Here is a 22,281-nt window from a genome sequence, read left to right as displayed (position 1 = left end):
TGGATCTCCCCCTCCCCCTCCCACTTTCAAATCTCTTACTAGCTCTTCAGTTAGTCCTGACGAAGGGTCTCGGCCTGAAACGTCGACTGTACCTCTTCTTAGAGATGCTGCCTGGCCTGCTGCATTCACCAGCAACTTTGACGTGTGTTGTTATGTGGAAACAGGGCTAGCTCAGGTAGAGAACTTGGTCCGTATGGGCAAGTTGGGTCAAAGGGCTTGTTTCTGTGCTCTATAACACTGTGGCTCTAAGCTAGACAGGGACAAATAATCAGAAGTTCCCTCGTCAGACTGCTGTCCCGTGTCCTTTGACGGGAAGTACATCTATGGAGTTCGGGTGGGGAGCTGATGAACAGCCTGCCTGACCCTTGTTATGTAAGTTCAACAGCAGCGCTTGCTCAGCATGTTCACAAGCCAGCAGCGATAGCAAAACCAAGAAAGAAACAATTCCCCAGGGATAAACAGCAGAAAGCAGACGTGCCTGGAAATTCTACTATAATCTGCCATTTTTCTCTTGGCATTGTGCAACAGAAAATTGATCTTTCCAGCCTGAAGAACAATAACAAACACGCCTGGTGATTGTGTGTCAGGGTGCCTGATTATGGTTACTTCTGGACAGCATATTCTGATTTCAGTCCAATCCTGGCAGCACGGAGGGGGAGGTGAAATGTGCACAAAAGTACTAGGATGAGCATGACAGCCCCTCCCTGCTTCTAGGGGTGCCTGGCTGTCTTCAGTTTGTATCATTCGCCCAAGACTCCCTGCAGACGATCTCCTGAAATCTGAAAACTCTGACACTAGTATTCCTTCTCCACACAAGGTCGATGTTGCCGTTGCATGTGTTCGTCACGTTACACTGTCACCCTGCACTCCTCCCTCACTTTGTAACCCCACTCCCCACATCACACCCTCACTATACAGCTCCTCTCCCCAAACAACACATTATCATCACACTGTAATCCCACACCCGACCTGACTCTATAAAACAGAAAACATACAATACCCATGCTTTTGCAACGAAGAGCCCACTACCCCTACTCTAGCACACCTTTGAGAGCTGATGACAATATCTTGGCCACATCCTTTGAAGATTCCATGTCACATCTGAATGACATTGGCTTATAGTGAAACTTATACATGTTTCCCTGCTGGGTACATCAGATAATCTTTCCCTACTCAGAAGCAAATTGCCATGAAAGCTGTAGACCTGATATAAAAGTTTCTGCCCCTGACTGAGATTTTGAACCTTGCACTTACATTTGACGAGCAGAGGAGTATTTTCTTCAGTGTGTGAAACATGAAATGAGTGTGTTACAGATTGACTGGACCTTGACTGCTCCAACTTACAGGGTGATCTCTGGCAGCGCGGAGTATTGGACCCTTTCTTGTTCATTTTTCCCCTCTCAGCTACCTCAGTAAATCAAAATGAGGGAAAATGTTTCTGAATTCCATAAACTGTACTTTGCACAAATAGACCACAACCCGCCAAGACACACAAGCAGAGGAAACCTTTCTTCACTGCTGAACAGAAATGGCTGTGTGCAAAGTTGGTGCCAGGGTTGCATGGATAGAACTCCTTTTGTTGGTTTCTGCAAGGCCTTGTGTTGAAGGGGTGATTCGCAGTGATATCACATGACCCACTGGCAGGGTCAAATGTACCTTTACTGTTCTGTTGTAAAGCCAAGGATAATGAAGTACTGACTATAATTTCCAGAGGCCACACATACCTCTCTTTATTCTAAAGTATTGTTGGAGCCTTTCCACTCCATAATTCTGGAATTACGAAGCTATGATGGAACCTCTTTGTTCCTCGTGTCCAAACAACTCTGGACACTTAGAGTCTTTTCTCCACACCTTCTCAAACCTTTACAAGTCTTTATTGTTAACAGCTTTTGACTTTCCTTATAATGTTCCTATGGATTGTATTTCTACCTCATTTGCTGATAGCACCTTCTGCTTTAACGCCACAAAAATTTACAAAATGTTCCCGATTTCTGTTTCCTTGCTGATGCTATGAAATCTATGTCCTCCAATTGCTGACTTATATTCCAATGAAAATGATTTCAATTCATTAAATGCATTCAGAACATTTGTACTTTCTTTGGATACCACTTAACATGGTTTATTCCCACACAGGAGGAAAGATTTCTCTGCTCTCCCTTAATAAAAACCTCCCATTTCAGGGGGCATCTCAGAAATAGCGATCATAATACAGTATATTATCACATTATATTTGAGCATAAGAGTAAAATTGTGCAACTCGAGGGGACTATTTTAGCAAATTGGGGCAGCATCTGGCCTGGTTAAACTGAAGTTAATGACTGTTGGTAGAAACATAACTGATTAGTGGGCGGTTTACACCTGATATAGGCATCCGTTAGTCTTGTGAGACCATGGATTTGCGCCTTGGAATATTTCCAGGGCGCAGGCCTGGGCAAGGTTGTATGGAAGACTGGCAGTTGCCCATGCTGCAAGTCTTCCCTCTCCACGCCACCGATGTTGTCCAAGGGAAGGGCATTAGGACCCACACAGCTTGGCACCAGTGTCGTCGCAGAGCACTGTGTGGTTAAGTGTCTTGCTCAAGGACACAACACACTGCCTCAGCTGAGACTCGAACTAGCGACCTTCAGATCACTAAACTGCCACCTTAAACACTTGGCCATGTGCCAGCACACACCTGATATATGAACAACTTCAATACGCAAGAAATAGGGACTTGAATAGGCAATCTTTGACCTCAATAAAATCAGAGTTGATACCATGCCTTGAACCTACATTGATTCTCAATTTTCACGAGCTATCATTCATAGATTCAGATATAAACTAAGTTGTGACATGGTGGGCAAATGAAGAGAAAACAGAAAATTGTGGCAAATGGCTCTTTAGCTAAGTGTAAGGAGATATAGTACATAGCTGTGTTCCCCGGGATTTAGTACTACTAATACGACTGTTACTGATGAAGATTAAGAACTTCACTCCAAGAATCAAGATTTACATGCAAAATTTCAAGAGGTCACAAATCTTGGAAATGCAGCAAGCAGCAGAGAAAACAGAAATAGACAAGTCAATGGGTGGGCAGAAAATAGATGAACTGTGGCACGATAAGTCTCAGAACAAGAGATTGTACAGTTTAGCTGGTTTGATTTTAAAGGCAATGCAAGCACAAAGACCAGGGAGGTTGTGTCCATAAATCTTTGAAGGAAGGACACATTAGCACTCATCAAGTCTAAAATTGAAGTGAAAAAATGCAGATGTTAGAAATCTGGAACAAAAACAGAACATAGCAGAAACATACATCTGATTGGGCAGCATCTATGAAGAGAAATGCAGTTTCGATGTTTTGTTAAAGACCCTTCATAATGGGTTATTAATAGAGCTTATGGGATGTTGGCTTTTAGATAGATGGATATACTTTATTAATCCCGAGGGAAATTTGGTTTCGTTACAGCCGCACCAACCAAGAATAGAGCGTAAATATAGCAATACAAAACCCCCCAACAATCAAACAACAAAAAGCAGACTATGCCAGATGGAAAATAAGTCCAGGACTAGTCTGTTGGCTCAGGGTGTCTGACCCTCCACAGGAGGAGCTGCACGTTCGATGGCCACAGGCAGGAACGACCTCCCGTGCCACCAAGTGTTGTGTCACGGTGGAATATGGTCGAAGTCCAGCAGTAAAAAGTTCAATATCCAGTCTGCAAACACGTTCCTCGATCGTAATATGCCCCGGATTGCACCATCCATTGTTAACCAGATCAGTAAGCACCCAACTCCTTTACGCTTACCGCTCTCAGTGCACTTCCGGTCAGCTGGAACGGTATTACCCACTGAACTCCTCTTCTCCAAAAGTCTCTGTTGTCTCGACCCGGTCCTCTTTCCTCGGCTTTGTGATTCCCTTCTGTGTGTTTTCCTCCAGATTTCAGCAGGGGTGTCCGCCGCTCTGCTCGCTAAACTGGCCGGGATTAGCTGGTCCCTGGAATACACAATGCGACCTTGCTACGCCCCACGTGTCGGGTTGTAACCATTTCCAGCACTAAAAAAAACCCAAATAAAGCTCTCTCTACCAGCATGTTAGAGAGGGTGCAGCTTCGACGTGTTACCGTGAGAAAAAAAAAGGTAGAGACAAAATGTAAAAGGTGTGTATTGTTAAACTTGAATAATACACTTGCTTGTGCCCATCTGGAGAGCCTTGCCCAATTCTGGGCTCTTCAATTGAAGAAAGGAATGAAGTTTTTGAAGAGGATTCAGATATACATGAATGTATAGAAACATAGAAACATAGAAAATAGGTGCAGGAGTAGGCCATTCGGCCCTTCGAGCCTGCACCGCCATTCAGTATGATCATGGCTGATCATCCAACTCAGAACCCTGCACCAGCCTTCCCTCCATACCCCCTGATCCCCGTAGCCACAAGGGCCATATCTAACTCCCTCTTAAATATAGCCAATGAACTGGCCTCCACTGTTTCCTGTGGCAGAGAATTCCACAGATTCACCACTCTATGTGTGAAGAAGTTTTTCCTAATCTCGGTCCTAAAAGGCTTCCCCTTTATCCTCAAACTGTGACCCTTCGTTCCGGTCTTCCCCAACATCAGGAACAATCTTCCTGCATCTAGCCTGTCCAATCCCTTTAGGATTTTATACGTTTCAATCAGATCCCCCCTCAATCTTCTAAATTCCAACGAGTATAAGCCTAGTTCATCCAGTCTTTCATCATATGAAAGTCCTGCCATCCCAGGAATCAGTCTGGTGAACCTTCTTTGTACTCCCTCTATGGCAAGGATGTCTTTCCTCAGATTAGGGGACCAAAACTGCACACAGTACTCCAGGTGTGGTCTCACCAAGGCCTTGTACAACTGCAGTAGTACCTCCCTGCTCCTGTACTCGAATCCTCTTGCTATAAATGCCAGCATACCATTCCCCTTTTTCACCGCCTGCTGTACCTGCATGCCCACTTTCAATGACTGGTGTATAATGACACCCAGGTCTCGTTGCACCTCCCCTTTTCCTAATCGGCCACCATTCAGATAATAATCCGTTTTCCTGGTTTTGCCACCAAAGTGGATAACTTCACATTTATCCACATTAAATTGCATCTACCATGAATTTGCCCACTCACCTAACCTATCCAAGTCACCCTGCATCCTCTTATCATCCTCCTCACAGCTATCACTGCCACCCAGCTTCCTGTCATCCGCAAACTTGGAGATGCTGCATTTAATTTCCTCGTCTAAGTCATTAATATATATTGTAAACAACTGGGGTCCCAGCGCTGAGCCTTGCGGTACCCCACTAGTCACTGCCTGCCATTCTGAAAAGGTCCCGTTTATTCCCACTCTTTGCTTCCTATCTGCTAACCAATTCTCTATCCACATCAATACCTCACCCCCAATACCGTGTGCTTTAAGTTTGCACACTAATCTCCTGTGTGGGACCTTGTCAAAAGCCTTTTGAAAATCCAAATATACCACATCCACTGGTTCTCCCCTATCCACTCTACTAGTTACATCCTCAAAAAATTCTATGAGATTCGTCAGACATGATTTTCCTTTCACAAATCCATGCTGACTTTGTCCGTTGATTTCACCGCTTTCCAAATGTGCTGTTATCACATCTTTGATAACTGACTCTAGCAGTTTCCCCACCACCGATGTTAGGCTAACTGGTCTATAATTCCCTGGTTTCTCTCTCCCTCCTTTTTAAAAAGGTGGGGTTACATTAGCCACCCTCCAATCCTCAGGAACTAGTCCAGAATCTAAAGAGTTTTGAAAAATTATCACTAATGCATCCACTATTTCTTGGGCTACTTCCTTAAGCACTCTGGGATGCAGACCATCTGGCCCTGGGGATTTATCTGCCTTTAATCCCTTCAATTTACCTAACACCACTTCCCTACTAACACGTATTTCCCTCAGTTCCTCCATCTCACTGGACCCTCTGTCTCCTACTATTTCCGGAAGATTATTTATGTCCTCCTTAGTGAAGACAGAACCAAAGTAATTATTCAATTGGTCTGCCATGTCCTTGTTCCCCATAATCAATTCACCTGTTTCTGTCTGTAGGGGACCTACATTTGTCTTAACCAATCTTTTTCTTTTCACATATCTATAAAAGCTTTTACAGTCAGTTTTTATGTTCCCTGCCAGTTTTCTTTCATAATCTTTTTTCCTCTTCCTAATTAAGCCCTTTGTCCTCCTCTGCTGAACTCTGAATTTCCCCAGTCCTCAGATGAGCCACTTTTTCTGGCTAATTTGTATGCTTCTTCTTTGGAATTGATACTATCCCTAATTTCCCTTGTCAGCCACGGGTGCACTGCCTTGCTTGATTTATTCTTTTGCCAAACTGGGATGAACAATTGTTGTAGTTCATCCATGCAATCTTTAAATGCTTGCCATTGCATATCCACCGTCAACCCTTTAAGTGTCATTTGCCAGTCTATCTTAGCTAATTCACCTCTCATACCTTCAAAGTTACCCCTCTTTAAGTTCAGAACCTTTGTTTCTGAATTAACTATGTCACTCTCCATTTTAATGAAGAATTCCACCATATTATGGTCACTCTTACCCAAGGGGCCTCTAACGACAAGATTGCTAATTAACCCTTCCTCATTGCTTAATACCCAGTCTAGAATAGCCTGCTCTCTAGTTGGTTCCTCGACATCTTGGTTCAAAAAACCATCCCGCATACATTCCAAGAAATCCTCTTCCTCAGCACCCTTACTAATTTGGTTCACCCAATCTATGTGTAGATTGAAGTCACCCACTATAACTACTGTTCCTTTATTGCACACATTTCTAATTTCCTGTTTAATGCCATCTCCAACCTCACTACTACTGTTAGGTAGCCTGTACACAACTCCCACCAGCGTTTTCTGCCCCTTAGTGTTACACAGCTCTACCCATATCGATTCCACATCTTCCCGGCTTACGTCCTTCCTTTCTATAATCTGTGGCGTAAAGGGACTTGAAAGTCTCGTGCAGGGTTCCCTAAATTTTAATTTGTAGGTTGAGTTGGTGGTGAGGAAGGCAAGTGCAATGTCATTTTGAGAGAACTAGTATATAAAAGCATCGGTGTAATGTTGAGGCTTTATAAAGCACTGCTGAGACCTCACTTGGAGTATTGTGAGCAGTTTTGAATTGAATTGAATTGACTTTATTTCTTACATCCTTCACATACATGAGGAGTAAAAATCTTTATGTTACGTCTCCATCTAAATGTACAATGTGCAATCACAGTAATTTATAATAAATAGAACAGTCAATGTAATATAAAGTACACTCAAGTCAGCGTGAGTTCACCTGTCTGATGGCCTGGTGGAAGAAGCTATACCGGAGCCTGTTGCTCCTGGCTTTTATGCTGCAATACCACTTACTGGATGGTAGCAGCTGGAATAGATTGTGATTGGGATGACTTGGGTCCCCAATGATCCTACGGGCCCATTTTACACACCTGTCCTTGTAAATGTTCTGAATCATGGGAAGTTCACAACTACAGAAGCGCTGGGCTGTCCACACCACTCTCTGCAGAGTCCTGCGATTAAGGGAGGTACAGTTCCCATACCAGGCAGTGATGCAGCCAGTCAAGATGCCCTTATCTAAGAAAGGATGTGCTGACATTTGAGAGGGTTCAAAAGGGGTTCTGGAAAATTAATTCTGGGATTGAAAGGCTTGTCATACGAGGAGCATTTGATGGCTCTGGGCCTGTACTCACTGGAATTCAGAAGAATGAGGGGTGACCCAATTGAAACCTGTCGAATGTTGAATAGCCTCGATGGAATGGCTGTGGAGAGGATGTTTCCTACGGTGGGGGAGTCTAAGACTACAGGACACAGCCTCAGAATAAAGGGATGTCCTTTCAGAATAGGGATGAGGAGGATTTTCTTTATCCAGAGAGTGGTGAGTCTATGGAATTCATTGTCACAGATAGCTGTGGTGGACAAGTCATTGGGTATATTTAAGGCAGAATTGATAGGTTCTTGATTATCAGGGCATGAAGGGATACAGGGAGAAGGCTGGACATTGGGGCCGAGAGGGAAAATGGATCTTCCATGATGAAATGGCAGAGCAGACTCGATGGGCGGAATGGCATAATTCTGCTCCTATATATCTTTGGTCTTCTGTATCAGGAACAAAAGGCTTTTGTTATAATGGAGAGACTGGAGAAAGTGGAGCATTGTTTGTAAGATGGAAGAAGCTAAAAAGTGATTTGATATGAAATCTTGAAGAGCAATAGAACTGGAGGTTTATTGAGGCTGTTTGTTGGGACATATTGGACACTGTTTCAGTTAGATGGTCTTCCATCAAATCTGAAAACAGGTGGAAATCAGACTTACGTTAATTTGCAGAGAGAGGGAGGGCTGGAGAGAATAAAAGGGTCCCAACTGCAAGGGTGGTCCTGAGCTCCCAGTTTTGTGCCATTTTAATTTTCTACCCCATTTCTACTCTAAACTCTGTCATCATTTTCTTGCACTGATCCAACAAAGTTTAGAGTAGCCTGAGTAACAGTACCCCATTCAGTGAATGGAATTCAGCAGTTTCAGATAACCAGACTTGCTAGTTTGTGTGAGAATCGGTGCGTTCTGATCAAAAGTAATTGACCTGTTCTATGCACTTTATACTTATGACTGTGAGGGTAAGCACAGCTCCAGTACTATATTTAATTTTGCTGATCAAACCATGTCTTCGGCCGAATCAAAGGTGATGATAATCAGCATACAGGAGGGGAGACTGAAAATCTGGTTGAGTGGTGCCATAACAACAACCTCTCACTCAATGTCAGCAAGACCAAGAAGCTGATTATTGACCAGGAGGAGGAAACTGTAGGTTTTTGAGCCAGGGGATCGGAGGTGGAGAGGGTCAGCAACTTTAAATTCCTTGGTGCTGCCATTTCAGAGGGTCCAGCACATAAAAGCCATCATGAAGAAAGCACAGCAACATCTCTAGTTTCTTTATGAAGATTCAGCGTGTCATCTAAAACTTCAACAAATTTCGATAGATGTGTGGTGGAGATTATATTGACAGGTTGCATCATGGCCTGGTATGGAAACACCAATGCTCTTGACTGGAAAAGCCTAAAAAGTATTGGATATGGTCCAGTCTATCATAGGTAAAGCCCTCTCCATCAATAAGCACATCTGCATGGAGTGCTGCCACAAAAAAGCAACAAGGACCCCCACTATCCGGGCCAGGCTCTCTTCTCGCTGCCGCCCTCAGGAAGACGGTAGAGGAGTTTCAGGACCCACACCACCAGGTTCCAGAACCTTTATTACTCCTCGTCCAGAGGGGATAACTTCACTCATCGTCACTCACCCCATCACTGAAATGTTTCCCAACCTATGGACTCACTTTCAAGCACTGTTCATCTCAAGTTCTTGATATTTATCTACGTTTGTATCTATTTATTTACTTATTGATTATCTGGGTGTGTCTCAGCATTATTATTATTATTTCTATATTTTTTGTATCTGCGGTTTGTGGTCTTTTGCACATTGTTTGTTTGTCCATTCTGTTGGTGCAGTCTTTCATCGATTCTATCGTGTTTCTTGTATTTACTGTGCATACCTGCAAGAAAATGAATCTTAGGGTTGTATAAGGTGACATATATGTACTTTGATGATAAATTTATTTTGAACTTTGAACAGGAACTTGGTTCTATTCTACATGACCTCTGTTGTCAATATCTTAATCCTGTAAGTAGCAATCCCCTAGTAATGCTCATCAATTTTATATTGACGGTCCTACCTCTACCACCCAGTAACTCTAGGGGTAAATTATGGCAGCCAATCAAACTACTAGCCAGCATGTCTTTGGGGTTAGATGAAACTCGAGCATCCTGGGAAAAGCACACACATCACAGGCAGAAGATGTGAACTTCACATAGAAAGCAAAAGTCAGGATTGAACTTCAATGACAAGCTTTGAAGCAGAAGCACCACCCACTGCATCATTGTGCTGCCCATAAGTACAATGCTCAAGGTAACCACAAGTGAATTGAAAATTACTGGAAATCTGAAAAATAAGCAGAAAATGCATTTCAGACAGTATCTGCGGAAGAAGAAACAGTAATCTATCAGGCTGAAGAACATTAATTGCTCCTGTTCCAAAGTCAGATAAAAACTATGGGTGAGGGGGAGAGGAATTTAGAGTAAGTAAAAGCATTAGGAGGAATTTAGTGTAAATAAGACAAAAGTTTTTTTTATAAAAAGAGATTATTTGGCAGGAAATCAAAAGCTGGAGCATCAAAGGAGGAAAAGATGGAAGGGAGATTGTCAGATATTTTCTAGAGTGACTAAAATCAAAGTTAGGGCTGCTGGGGGAAATAGGAAGTCAGTGGCAGCCCTTCCTTTCCTTGTTTTTGGTTCCCCTACCTCGGTAAGTATAAGATAAGGCGAAGGAGTTTTGAAGGGGTTCGAGTGGTAGGTTTCCTACACAGAGACTGATTGATACTTGGAATGCACTGCCAGAGGAGCTGGTGGAGTTAGATGCTGTCAGCATTTTAAAGTGATGTTTAGACAAGCATCTGAAGAGGCAAGGCAGGGAAGGATACAGTGGTCGTCGTCGTGGCTATCCCTCGAGGTCGAGGATGATGGTCTTCATTCCGTTGATCTACTTATGGGCTCTCAAGTGGCTTATGAGTCCAATCTTGGCTTCCAAAGTTCTTCCACATTCAGGACAGGTAGTTCCAGATGGCAGATCGGGCTTTGGTTGTTGCTGCCTCTCTTTCCATTTTCTTCTCTTATCTTCTAATTCTGCACATTGGTTGGCTTCGAAAGTTGTTCTTCCTTCTCAGATGATGGCTTGCCAGAGTTTTCTGTCCTTACATTGGTTTCCCAATTGTTGATGTCGATGTTATATTTCTTCATGTTGGCTTTTAAGACGTTTTTGAATCTCTTCTGTTGTCCGCCTCATTTACGTTTGCCTTCTTTAAGCTGGGAGTAGATTTGTTTCGGCAGACGTTCGTCTTTCATCCGAACAACATGACTGCTCCATCTTAGTTGGTTCTTGATGATGTAGGCTTCAATGCTTGTTGTTTTTGCTTCATTTAGCACACTGACGTTGGCTCTTCTATCTTCCCAGCTGATATTTAAGATGTTTCGAAGACAGCGTTGATGGAACTTTTCAAGTGCCTTCAGATGAGGGCAAATGGGATTAGTGTAGCTGGGAGAAAAGGTCAGCATGGATCTGGTGGGCCAAAGGGGTACGGCTGAGCCTTTGGACACTGGACCTCGTAAAATCGCCGACTTGAATTTATCCAGGATAGCCATTGAGCATTTCCATACACTCATAACTTCATTCTCAGTTCCTGACAGCTTCAAAAGTCAGGGGAGGACGGTGGGAACTTTTAATAATTTTTAATATGCTATCTAGCATTCCAACTGTCTGTATCACTATCTGGTATTGGGTTGGGGGTGGGGTGTCTTTCACAGGATTGAAAAAAGCTGCAAAAAGTTGTAAACACAGTCAGTCCCTTCATGGGCATTATCTTTCCCAGCATCCAGGGCCATGCCTCAGAAAGGCAGCATCCATCATTCAGGACCTCCATCACCCAGGACACGCTCTCTTCTCATTGCTATCATCCGGAAGGAGGTACGGGACCCTGAAGGCACACACTCAATGATTCAGGAGCAGTTTCTTCCCCTCTGCCATCAGATTCCTGAATGAACATTGAATGTATCACAATGTCCTGCTGCCTCATAACAACAAATTTCATGACATACGCCAATGGTATTAAACATGATTCAAATTCTAGCCTGTATTTATCACTGTACAGTACAAATTGCTATCCCTCATCAAATAAACAGACCCAAGAAGTCTTTTAGTTTTGGTTTCAATGTTCTAATTCAGTCGATGATGAGTACACACAGCCCCAAATAGGCCCCTAAAACACGTGGTAAATAATGAAACCCAGGCCAAAGTCACTTCATCACTGAGCAGTGGGGTGCTTCTTCTGTTGACTGCCAACCCTGGGAGGCCAGTTAACCGTGGGACTTGGAGGCAAGCATTTTTCAGACAGCACGGCCATGATATTGCTGGCCTTGGCCTCAACTAGCCCCGACAAATTGGATAAAAGGAACACCTGCCATGTGTTGGTAATCTAAGAACGGAGTCCAGTGGCTTCTCAACCTGAAATTACTGATAAAATAATCATTCATCCAGAACTCCTGCATCTGACAGGACGTTGAGGACACCTGTGCCTTGAATTAAATTAAAGAAGTAACCAGCTAAAACTGTGGCATTTGCAAACTTCCTCACACTTTTAGAGAAACTTTCCGCAGAGCTTGTTACTGGAACACAAACTGAATTTCTCACTGAATACTTCTCGCTGCACGGTGCACGAAAAAGGAACACCAAGCACACTGGAATATTTGTAAAGGCCAGTAAATAAACACTTCTTCAAAAATAAATTCTCTTGATTCATGAGTCTTGAATTCATGGTGTGAGAACATTCCAATGCCGTTTAGCAGCCAGTTAAGTAATTTTTGAAAGGTAGTCACTGTTGTAAGAAGGAATCATGGTGGCTAATTCCCACACTACACCCCGATGTTGAGCTCGCGTCAGATGTGCAATTTCAAACATCTTCTTCCCCAAAGCATTGATTTTTAAGGCCTTATGACCTGCACATTTCAAATTGCTGTGAGTCTAGTGATAAACTTGAGCCAGATCAATAGCAAATTTGTTCTCTCTCTGTGAATTACAGTATGCTGGTTGTTCAATTCAGTGAAAGAGGGGAGCTGCAGCCTCTCATCCAAAGGTCACCTCTTCTGTCCGGAGTAATGCTCCCTTACCATTGCTTGAGGTATCAGCTTGGCTTACATGATTTTTAAAAGATTTGAAACCAACAAGTTTTTAAACTCACAGTTAAAACATTTGACACAATTGTTAAAACAACACGTCTGGTGCAACTAACTCCCGTGCATCCGACTGTCTACCCACCTCACCCTCTCTCATCCACAGCTGCTAACTGAGTGGAAGAAGGAACCTAAATTCCAATTTTCTGATACAATCTGGCTACCTCTGAGGACACTGCAGATCAAATTCATAGTTGGATAGCATTGATTCTCATCAGAACGAATGTCCATCTGGGGAAAGTTGGTACAGATTCTCAGAATGGTTATTCTGCAGAAAGAAGCCATTCGGCCCACCGAATCCACAGTAGCTCAATATACAAGCAACTAATTGTTCCCACTCTCCTCTCCTATCCCCATTGCCCTGCACATTCTTTCTGCCTAAAATAAAGTGTTGGTGGAATGAAATGGATAGGCTTTCAGAGAGTTCTCGTCAATTTCACACGGGCTGTAAGGCATGGAATACAGCAACGTGGTTGCATTGGTAGAACATGTAAGAACATTAGGACTAGGAGAAGCAGAAAGTCATCTGGCCCATTGGACCTGCTTCACCAATCAGTAAGTTCATGACGGATCTGGCCATGGACTCAACCCCACCTAACTGCCTCTTCCCCATATCCCTATGCAAAAATCTGTGCAACTGTGTGTCAAATATGTTTAGTGAGGTGGCCTCCACTGCTTCCCTGGGCAAAGAATCAGTGCACTTTGGGAAAAGCAGTTTTCCTCATCTCCACCCTAAAGCTACTCCTCTGAATCATGAAGCTATTACCCCTATTTCTAGTTTCAACTATCAGTGGAAACAACTTTCCTGCCTCTACCTTATCTATCCCTTTCATAATTTTATATTTTTCTATAAGATCCCCTCTCATTCTTCTGAATTTCAAGGAGTATAGCCCCAGGTAACTCAATCTCTCTTCATAAGTGAACTCCACCTTCTCTGGAATTAACTTGGTGATCCTCTTCTACGCCACCTCCAGTATCCTTCCTCAAGTAAGGAGGCCAGAACTCATTAGTATCCTGTATAACCTCCTTGCTTTTAAGTTCGATCCCTCTAGTAATGAAGTCCAACATTAAGTTTGGCTTCATGATAACCTGTTGCATCTGCAACCCAAACTTTGTGATTCATGCACAAGTACTCCCAAGTTGCTCTGCACAAATGCAATCTTTCACACTTGAAATAACAATCTGATCTTCTAGTTTCCTTCCAAGGTGGCTGATCTTGCATTTACCAAAATTGTACTCCATCTACCAGACTCTTACCCATTCACTTAAACTATCTATATCTCTCTCTGCAGATCCAGCATTGGCTGTACAATTTGCTTTTAGACTCAATTTTGTGTCATCAGCAAACATAAATACATTACACTTTGTCCCGTCTTCCAAACTGTTAACGTACAATATATAGCGTAGGATTAAAACTGAGCAATGGGGTTGGAGCATGACTACAACATATAAATCAGATGCTCTACCTATATATTGAATTCATTCATTAGGAGACAGGTGACTCATCATAGAATTGAATGCTGGATAATTACACCTACCATTGAGCTAACTTTCAAAGAGTTCTCTTCTCTTTGGAATGCTTAGGTTCTCTTGGACTATGTGCCAGTTTAGTCATTGGATGCTGGAGACTGAAGGAAATCATGCACAGTAACAAGTGTCTGCTTAAAGGACACCAAGCAGTTATGGGACACGTGGTCAACTAGAACTTGGCCAAGCCAGATGACATACGTATTATCAGAAAGGAGATACATACAGAATTAGAGCACTTTAAGATGGATAAGTCCCCAGGGCCTGACCAAATGTATCCTTGGACTTTGTGGGAGGCGAGAGAAGAAATTGCAAAGGTGCTTGCAGAGGTATTTGCTTCATTATTGGCCACTAGTGACGTTCCTGAAGAAAGGGAGGGGGCTAATATTCCATTGTTTAAGAAGGATAGTAAGGATAAGCTAGGAATCTTACAAGCCAGTCAGCCTGACAGCAGTAGTGGGGAAGTACTGGAGACAATTCTGAGGGACAGACTCCATCAGCATTTGGATAGACAGAGTCCGATTAGGAGGAATCTCCGTGGCTTTGTGCATTGGAAGTCATGCTTAAAGAACAGCTTGATTTGTTCCCGTGAGGTAACCAAAAGGGCAGATAAGGGTAGTGCAGTGGGTTTTATGATTAGTCTCAGAGCTCCTGGGATGGGAAGGGTAAATTGATCAGGATCTGAATTATTCCATTGACATACCCAAAAGTAGGCTTTCAGGGATGCCAAGTGAAATCAGGAACAGACTTGATGAGATGGTATTATATTGATGGCTAGGTGGTTCGTGAATACTAAAGTAATACCTGAGCAAGGTGCAAGGGAATTTATAGAGCCTACCTTATGCAGGAAATTTGCTTCAGTGAGCCAGAGAGATCTGCGAATTTGACTCTCGCAACTTCAGAACAGGGAAGTTCCTTTAAAACTGAGATGATGAAGGATATCTTCAGCTACAGGATGGTGAATCTGTGGAATTTGTTGCCACAGAGGATTGCGGAGGGCAAGTCATTAAGGTAGACACTGATAGGCTCTTGATTGGTAAGGTGGTGGGGGTAAAACTTATGTGAAGAAGGCAGGAAAATGGAGTTTAAAAAGACATAATGGAAGAGCAGTCTTGCTGAGCTGAATGCCCAGATTCTTCTCCTATATCTTATGGTCTTATGAGGCAGGGGTTCATGTGAAAGGAGGAATGCATAAAATGGGTCAAGCTGATGGCTGATGCCCTCAGGTGTCTTCCTGGTGTTCTGTGCCATTCAGATCACTAGAACAGGCAGGAAAGGGAGGGATTACACATGAGGTCTGCCTGCATTAAACTTTGAGCACCATTGTGATGAAGATTAAGCAGAAATGGAGCAGAATAACTCTGAATTAGTTCATGAGAGCCAGCTCCAATGTGAGGGTTTAACTTCCCCTGGGTGCAGAAGATTCAAAGGAGGCTGAACAGAGCCATTTAACTGATGCGTCCGATAGAGATGAACTATTTCTCAGAGCAAGGAGTGTCATCTCAAAGCCAGCCGCAGGCCACTAAGTGGTGGTGGTAGATATGACTTCACACAAAGGCACATGGCAATGTGAAACACCCCATCCCATCCCTACAATCCATCAACCAGAGCTGACCTTGGGGCTCTGGGATATCTCTCCGCTGAGAGTGATAGCCTTTAGCTGTGTCAAACTTACCAAGGGTTACAGAACAAACGGATGTTTAGACAGGGATCATCTCTGATCCTTCAGTCTAGTGTTTTTTTAAAGTTATATCAATACTCTGAATCCAAATTCAAATCCCAACCATTGTATTTCTTCTTCTGTGGTTTAGGGTTAGGGTTAAAATTGTCTGTGTTTCCTACAGTGGCTACTTACATATTAACACATGAAATAAACTGCAGAGGTGTCAGATTTACTGGGAATTCCAGGTTAAAAGGGCAGGATAGCCAGCAAGGCTGACAAGAGTGGGGAGAGTGATTTTAAAAGCCTGGGGATCAGTACAAGACCGCTAAAGATATAAACTTTAAACGGAAGAGCTGTCACTGAGGAACAGGTCTCACAGACAAACTTTCTGCCATCCTTCCTATTCCTTAAGCATTCAATAAAACATATTCCCTGCATTTTCAGTCAATGTGTTGAGACATTCCGCACATTTTATCCTAAATTTGGCTCAGGGGAAAGGTTGAAGACCGGGTGGGCCCATTTCTTTCGCTGTGCTGTCAGTCAAAACAGGACAAAATGTAGCAGAGCTGCTCCCAACAGAAGAAGGTAAACCCACTAAATACACCAGTTTGTTGCTCTAGAAACTTTTAAAAGTGCTGCAGCATTATTCAATTTTTTATATACTGCTGATATACCAAACAGTTATCTTTAATTAAATCTCTGACACTGCCATCCACTTCCCTCTTGCAGTCGGGACAAAATATTCTACTTATTTGGGCCCCAGAAATTCTTTGAATAGTGTATCAAAGATGAATGTGCCCAGTATCAGACACTGTATCTGGGAGCTGTGTGTGTGTGTGTGTGTGTGTGTGTGTGTGTGTGTGTGTGTGTGTGTGTGTGTGTGTGTGTGTGTGTGTGTGGTGTGCATTAAAAGACAAACACACATTTGTGAACTCCTTCACTCTGGTCACTTAAGTGTTTTTTTCTTTCTCTCTCCATGCATCCTTTATTCTTCCAGCATTTTAAATATTCTACAGGGTGCGAAACAAAGACTGGATCAAATGCACAAGATTGTAGAGAGGTTAGTAATTAGCCTCTCAATCTTCTCTCACTAGCTTTTGTGGCTGCCTAGCTCTCAATACTCTGCCCTGCCTCATAGCTGTCTGACCAGTCTTAGTGTTGTGGCCTCTCCACAAGTCTGGGTCAATCAGGGGTGGTGACCATTCCTCAGGTAATGATGTCCAAGTCCCACCCATTGATTGCCTGATGCTTTGGAAGGCTTTTCCCATCGATTCTAAATGTCTCAGTTGGTCAGACACATATAGAAAGAGATGAAAAATACTTGTTATTTTAAAAAACTTAACCTCAGTCAACTATGTAAGTTAATGACATTAATATAAATTAAAAAGGAAAAAGAAAACTAACCACCTAAGTTTGAAGTATTTCAAATTACTGGGGGCCATTCTACAATTACTGCTGCAGTAAAGATAAGGGGCCAGATGTGAAGTGAATGTGGCTCTTCATATCAATATATTACAGGATGTCTCTAAGCCCATGGTATGGTTAGTCTAGGGGAGGGGTTCCCGGACGTTTTCATGCCATGGACCTATACCATTAAGCAAGGAGTCTGTGGACCCCAGGGTGGGAGGGGCAGGAACTCAGATCGCGGTACAGCTGACTCAGGTACGACACTACACGTGGAATCTACAGGGAGATATTGATGCCCAGTGAAACAATCTTAATATTAATTGGATTTTGAAATACTTATCTGAAGGAATTACAACTTACAAAATAAAAGTTATCTTTTAAGGCCAGATTGATATCCACCAACAATTAGTACCATTAGTGTCTCACACTTCACACAACAAAGTGCAATATTTTCAAGCTCTGTGATAAATGGCTGAAGTTCATGTCAATTTACTAATTACTCAGCACAATTCATTCTGTAGAGGAGCAGGATGTTGCTGGCAGAAGATCCTGCATTCCTGCATTTAACTTCATATTTATTTATTGCTACCTGAAGTTCCTGTCACTTTGACAACGTAACGGCAGAAAATGCTCGCAGTTTTATTATTGGTGCAAATGGAAATGCAGTCCTATGACTCACTTCCTGCTCGTTGCGGGACACTGTTAATATTCTCCATTCCCTCTCTACACCTGTGTTTCAACCATGCAATATCTTCGTGAGTGTCTCTCAATTTCTGTTGTCCCGTCCTTCTCTGTGCTGGTCTTTTCTCCAGCCAGGGGTCTAGATTGCCTATTGATCTCACAGACTTGGTACAGTATCTGAAACCATTTGAGTACAGTATGGACTGCACTATAGATTTGGACAGAATTACATAGAACATAGAATAGTACAGCACAGTACAGGCCCTTTGGCCCACAATATTGTGCCGACCCTTAAACCCTGCCTTCCATATATCCCCCCACCTTAAATTCCTCCATATACCTGTATAGTAGTCTCTTAATTGATTCTCTTCACTGAATAGTTCAGCATTCAGAATTCAACATTTCCTTACAACATAGAGGAAGACTAGTCAGCCCACAGAGCAATCTAATTGCTCCACTAATTTTCCCTGTGGCCTAATTTCCCTGCACTCCCATTACACCCACACTGATGGCCACTTACAGAACCTCAGTAACCTACCAACCCACGTGACTTCATATGTGGGTGGGGAGCAACACGTCATAGGGAGAACCTGCAAGACAGCGGAGGTCAGACTGAAGCTGGTCACTGTAGCCATGAAACCACTTCACTCCCAGCACTGCTACAATATCACTCATGCACCCATTAACTATGAGGCAATAAAGTGATGAAAATTAGAGTCAATGAATTGATGCAGATGGAATGCCGACAGATTAGTTGAACTATGCACAGTTTGCTGTGATATGACGTACCCTCGTAAAACTCATCGCCTGACTTAACAGCCCGCCGGCCTGCCTTTAAAAGCAACCTTTCCCTGACCTCCCATGTGTTAATAACTAACAAGTGTAAATTCACACAAAAATCCAACAAAACACTAACCTGGAACTTCCTGGAACTGCTACAATGGATGTAGGAGCAGGGATGTGATGCTGAGGCTTTATAAGGCACTGGTGAGGCCTCACCTTGAGTATTGTGAACAGTTTTGGGCTCCTCATCTTAGAAAAGATGTGCTGGCATTGGAGAGGGTCCAGAAGAGGTTCACAAGGATGATTCCAGGAATGAAAAGGTTATCATATGAGGAACGTTTGATGGCTCTGGGTCTGTATTCGCTGGAATTCAGAAGGATGAGGGGGGATCTCATTGAAACCTTTCGAATGTTGAAAGGCCTAGATAGAGTAGATGTGGAAAGGATGTTTCCCATGCTGGGAGAGTCTAGGACAAGAGTCACAGCCTCAGGAAAGAGGGACGTCCATTCAAGACAGAGATGCGGAGAAATTTCTTTAGCCAGAGGGTGGCGAATTTGTGGAATTTGTTGCCATATGCAGCTGTGGAGGCCACGTCATTGGGTGAATTTAAGGCAGATATTGATACGTTCTTGATTGGACATGGCGTCAAAGATTACGGGGGAAGTCTGGGAACTGGGGTTGAGGAGGAGAAGAATAAAGGATCAGCCATGATTAAATGGCGGAGCAGACTCGATGGGCCTAATTCTGCTCCTATGTCTTATGGTCTAATGATCTTTCATCCAGATTGTTCAGAGCAACAAGTGGGAGAATTATTATGAACTTCCCCTCCCAGTTAATAAACCATCTGCTACTCAAGAAAAACACAAGAAAATGGGAGTAGAAATAGGCCTCCTGGCCCTGCTCCACTATTCAATATGATCATACCTGATCGATGAGGGCCTTAGCTCCTTTTCTGTGCCGTTTCTCCATACCAATCTTTTTTTTATCTGTCAGATATTTAGCCTACTAAATACTTCTAATGGCCCAGTTTCCAGCAGCAGCAGGGGCAGAAAAATCCAGAGAGTCAGTCACCACCCTCTGCGAGAGTGCAAATATGGCACTCTACCAGGATCCTAATCTCATCTTCTCTTAGTCATTCCCTTTCATTTGCCCTTGAAATGTAGCCTGTCCCTTCCTCCAACAACTGTGGCAAAAAAAAATCCAGCAGCTGAACAGACAGGAGACATGGATCTAGGGGAGTGTGTGATATTCACTGGGATTGTGCAAGAGAGAGGGTAGTGACCTTATAAGTTCAAGATTAAGTTTAATTATCATTCAACCATATATGTGTGTACAACGAAATGAAACTTCGTTCCTCTGGGACCAAGGTGGAAAACACAATGCATACAGTCACACAAAGCACACAGTGCAATATGATTACCATAGAACATACGGTTGGCTTGTGCCTAAGTGGTTAAGGCGTTCGTCTAGTGATCTGAAGGTCGCTAGTTCGAGCCTTGGCTGAGGCAGCGTGTGTGTCCTTGAGCAAGGCGCTTAACCACACATTGCTCTGCGACGACACTGGTGCCAAGCTGTATGGGTCCTAATGCCCTTCCCTTGGACAACATCGGTGGCATGGAGAGGGGAGACTTGCAGCATGGGCAACTGCCAGTCTTCCATATAACCTTGCCCAGGCCTGCACCATGGAAACTTTCCAAGGCACAAATCCATGGTCTCATGAGACTAACGGGTGCCTAAAAAGAGCATACCATCACAAAATAATATCAGCACAAGCCCCTGAGTGGCACAGTTTGAAGATTGACGTGCATGGGATGTTGTCCTGGAGTCATGTTTCTGCAAGAACAAGCGCGCAGCTTGTTCTTTTCATTGTATACACGTATATGGTTGTCCTCATCTGGTTCTGGCTCAGCCACAGAGGAAAGCAATCCAGCTTGTCTTCCAGGGAGTGAGCACTGGAGAGCAGCACCGACAGGAGAGCTGGCCCCCCACCCCGGCACAGATTCCAATGTGCCTGTCACTCCTCTGTTCTCTCTCACACTGCCTCTGCAGCCTCCTCCCTACAACAGGAGGCACCGCAGTATGAGGGTCTAGTCCAGAAAGACCACGCAGCTCCTCCGTCATCAGTTTTGCCACGAACTACTGAACCAAATTTACAGCATTTTGTCCAACAGGGTCTTGTGATCACAAAGACAAACATCTGAAGTAACCAATAAGCAACCAGGTAAGCAACAAGTTCAACATGACTTCGTGCCACTTTCGTTATGTCTTGGGGGTTTGCAAGGATGGGAAATACTCTATAGTTGCATCTGCAAAGAGCTGGTCACACCCCTGTCTGTGTCAGTGCTGCTGAGGTGGAAATGGCTGAAGGATGCCAGTTTCTAGGAGTAAGTACCTGTCCTAGTTTAGCCACATAGATGCTATGGCCAAGAAAACATGCCTGCACCTCTGCTTTCTCAGAAAGCTAAGGAGATTCAACGTGTTCCTACTGACCCTCACCAATTTTTTTTTACAGAGGCACCATAGAAAGCGTCCTGTCTGGATGCATCACCCAATATTTCACCCAAGACCTCAAGAAATTGCAGAGAATTCTGAACGCAGCCCATTCAATTCTGAACGCCTTCCCTCCATTGACTCTATCTGTACATCGGGTGGCCTTGGGAAAACAGCCAACATAATTAAAGATCCCCTCCCACCCTGATCAGTCTCTCTTCAACCCCTTTCCATCGGGTGGATCCTGCATGATCTGACTCAAGGGCAGCTTCTGGCCCACTGTTATAAGACTCAGGAGCTCAGCTCTTGCATGATAAAGATGAACTTCGATTTCTTCGTCTACCAAGACGTGGTCCTTTCACTTTATTTGCTTACCCACATTGCATTTCCTCAGTAATTGTAACACTATGTTCTGCATTCTTAAACACGAGAAATTCAAAGCAACACACACAAAATGCTGGAGAAAATCAGCAGGTCAGCCAGCATCTATGGAAATGAATAAGCAGATGACATTTTGGGCCGAGACCCTTCTTCAGGACTGAGAAGGAAGGGGGGGAAATGCCAGAATAAAAGGGCGGGGGGTGGGGGGAGGGGGAAGAAGCTAGCTGGGTGAAGCCAGGTGGGTGGGAAAGATCAAGGGCTGGAGAAGAAAGAATCTGATAGGAGAGGAGAGTGGACCACAGAATAAAGGGAAGGAGGCGGGGACCCAGGGGGAAGTAATAGGCAGGTGAGAAGAGGTAAAAGGTCTGTGTGGGGAATAGAGGAAGGGAGGGAGGGGAATCTTGATACCGAAAGGAGAAATTGATATTTATGCCATCAGGTTTGAGGGCACCAAGATGGAATATAAAGTGTTGCTCCTTCACCCTGAGGTTGGCTTCATCTTGGCAC

General features: G+C 43.6%; 1 protein-coding gene across 3 annotated transcripts in view; it reads right to left on the bottom strand.

Moving 5' to 3' along the window:
* The window catches only part of LOC140200364 (fibroblast growth factor receptor-like 1), a 161,800-nt gene that overhangs the window by 60,141 nt on the left and 79,378 nt on the right, over nt 1-22,281 (bottom strand). The window lies entirely within an intron of this gene.

Source organism: Mobula birostris, chromosome 7 (assembly GCF_030028105.1).
Source record: "Mobula birostris isolate sMobBir1 chromosome 7, sMobBir1.hap1, whole genome shotgun sequence".
Lineage (NCBI taxonomy): Eukaryota > Metazoa > Chordata > Chondrichthyes > Myliobatiformes > Myliobatidae > Mobula > Mobula birostris.
The sequence above is the reverse complement of the archived record's forward strand: the minus strand, read 5'-3'. Positions and strand labels throughout refer to the sequence as shown.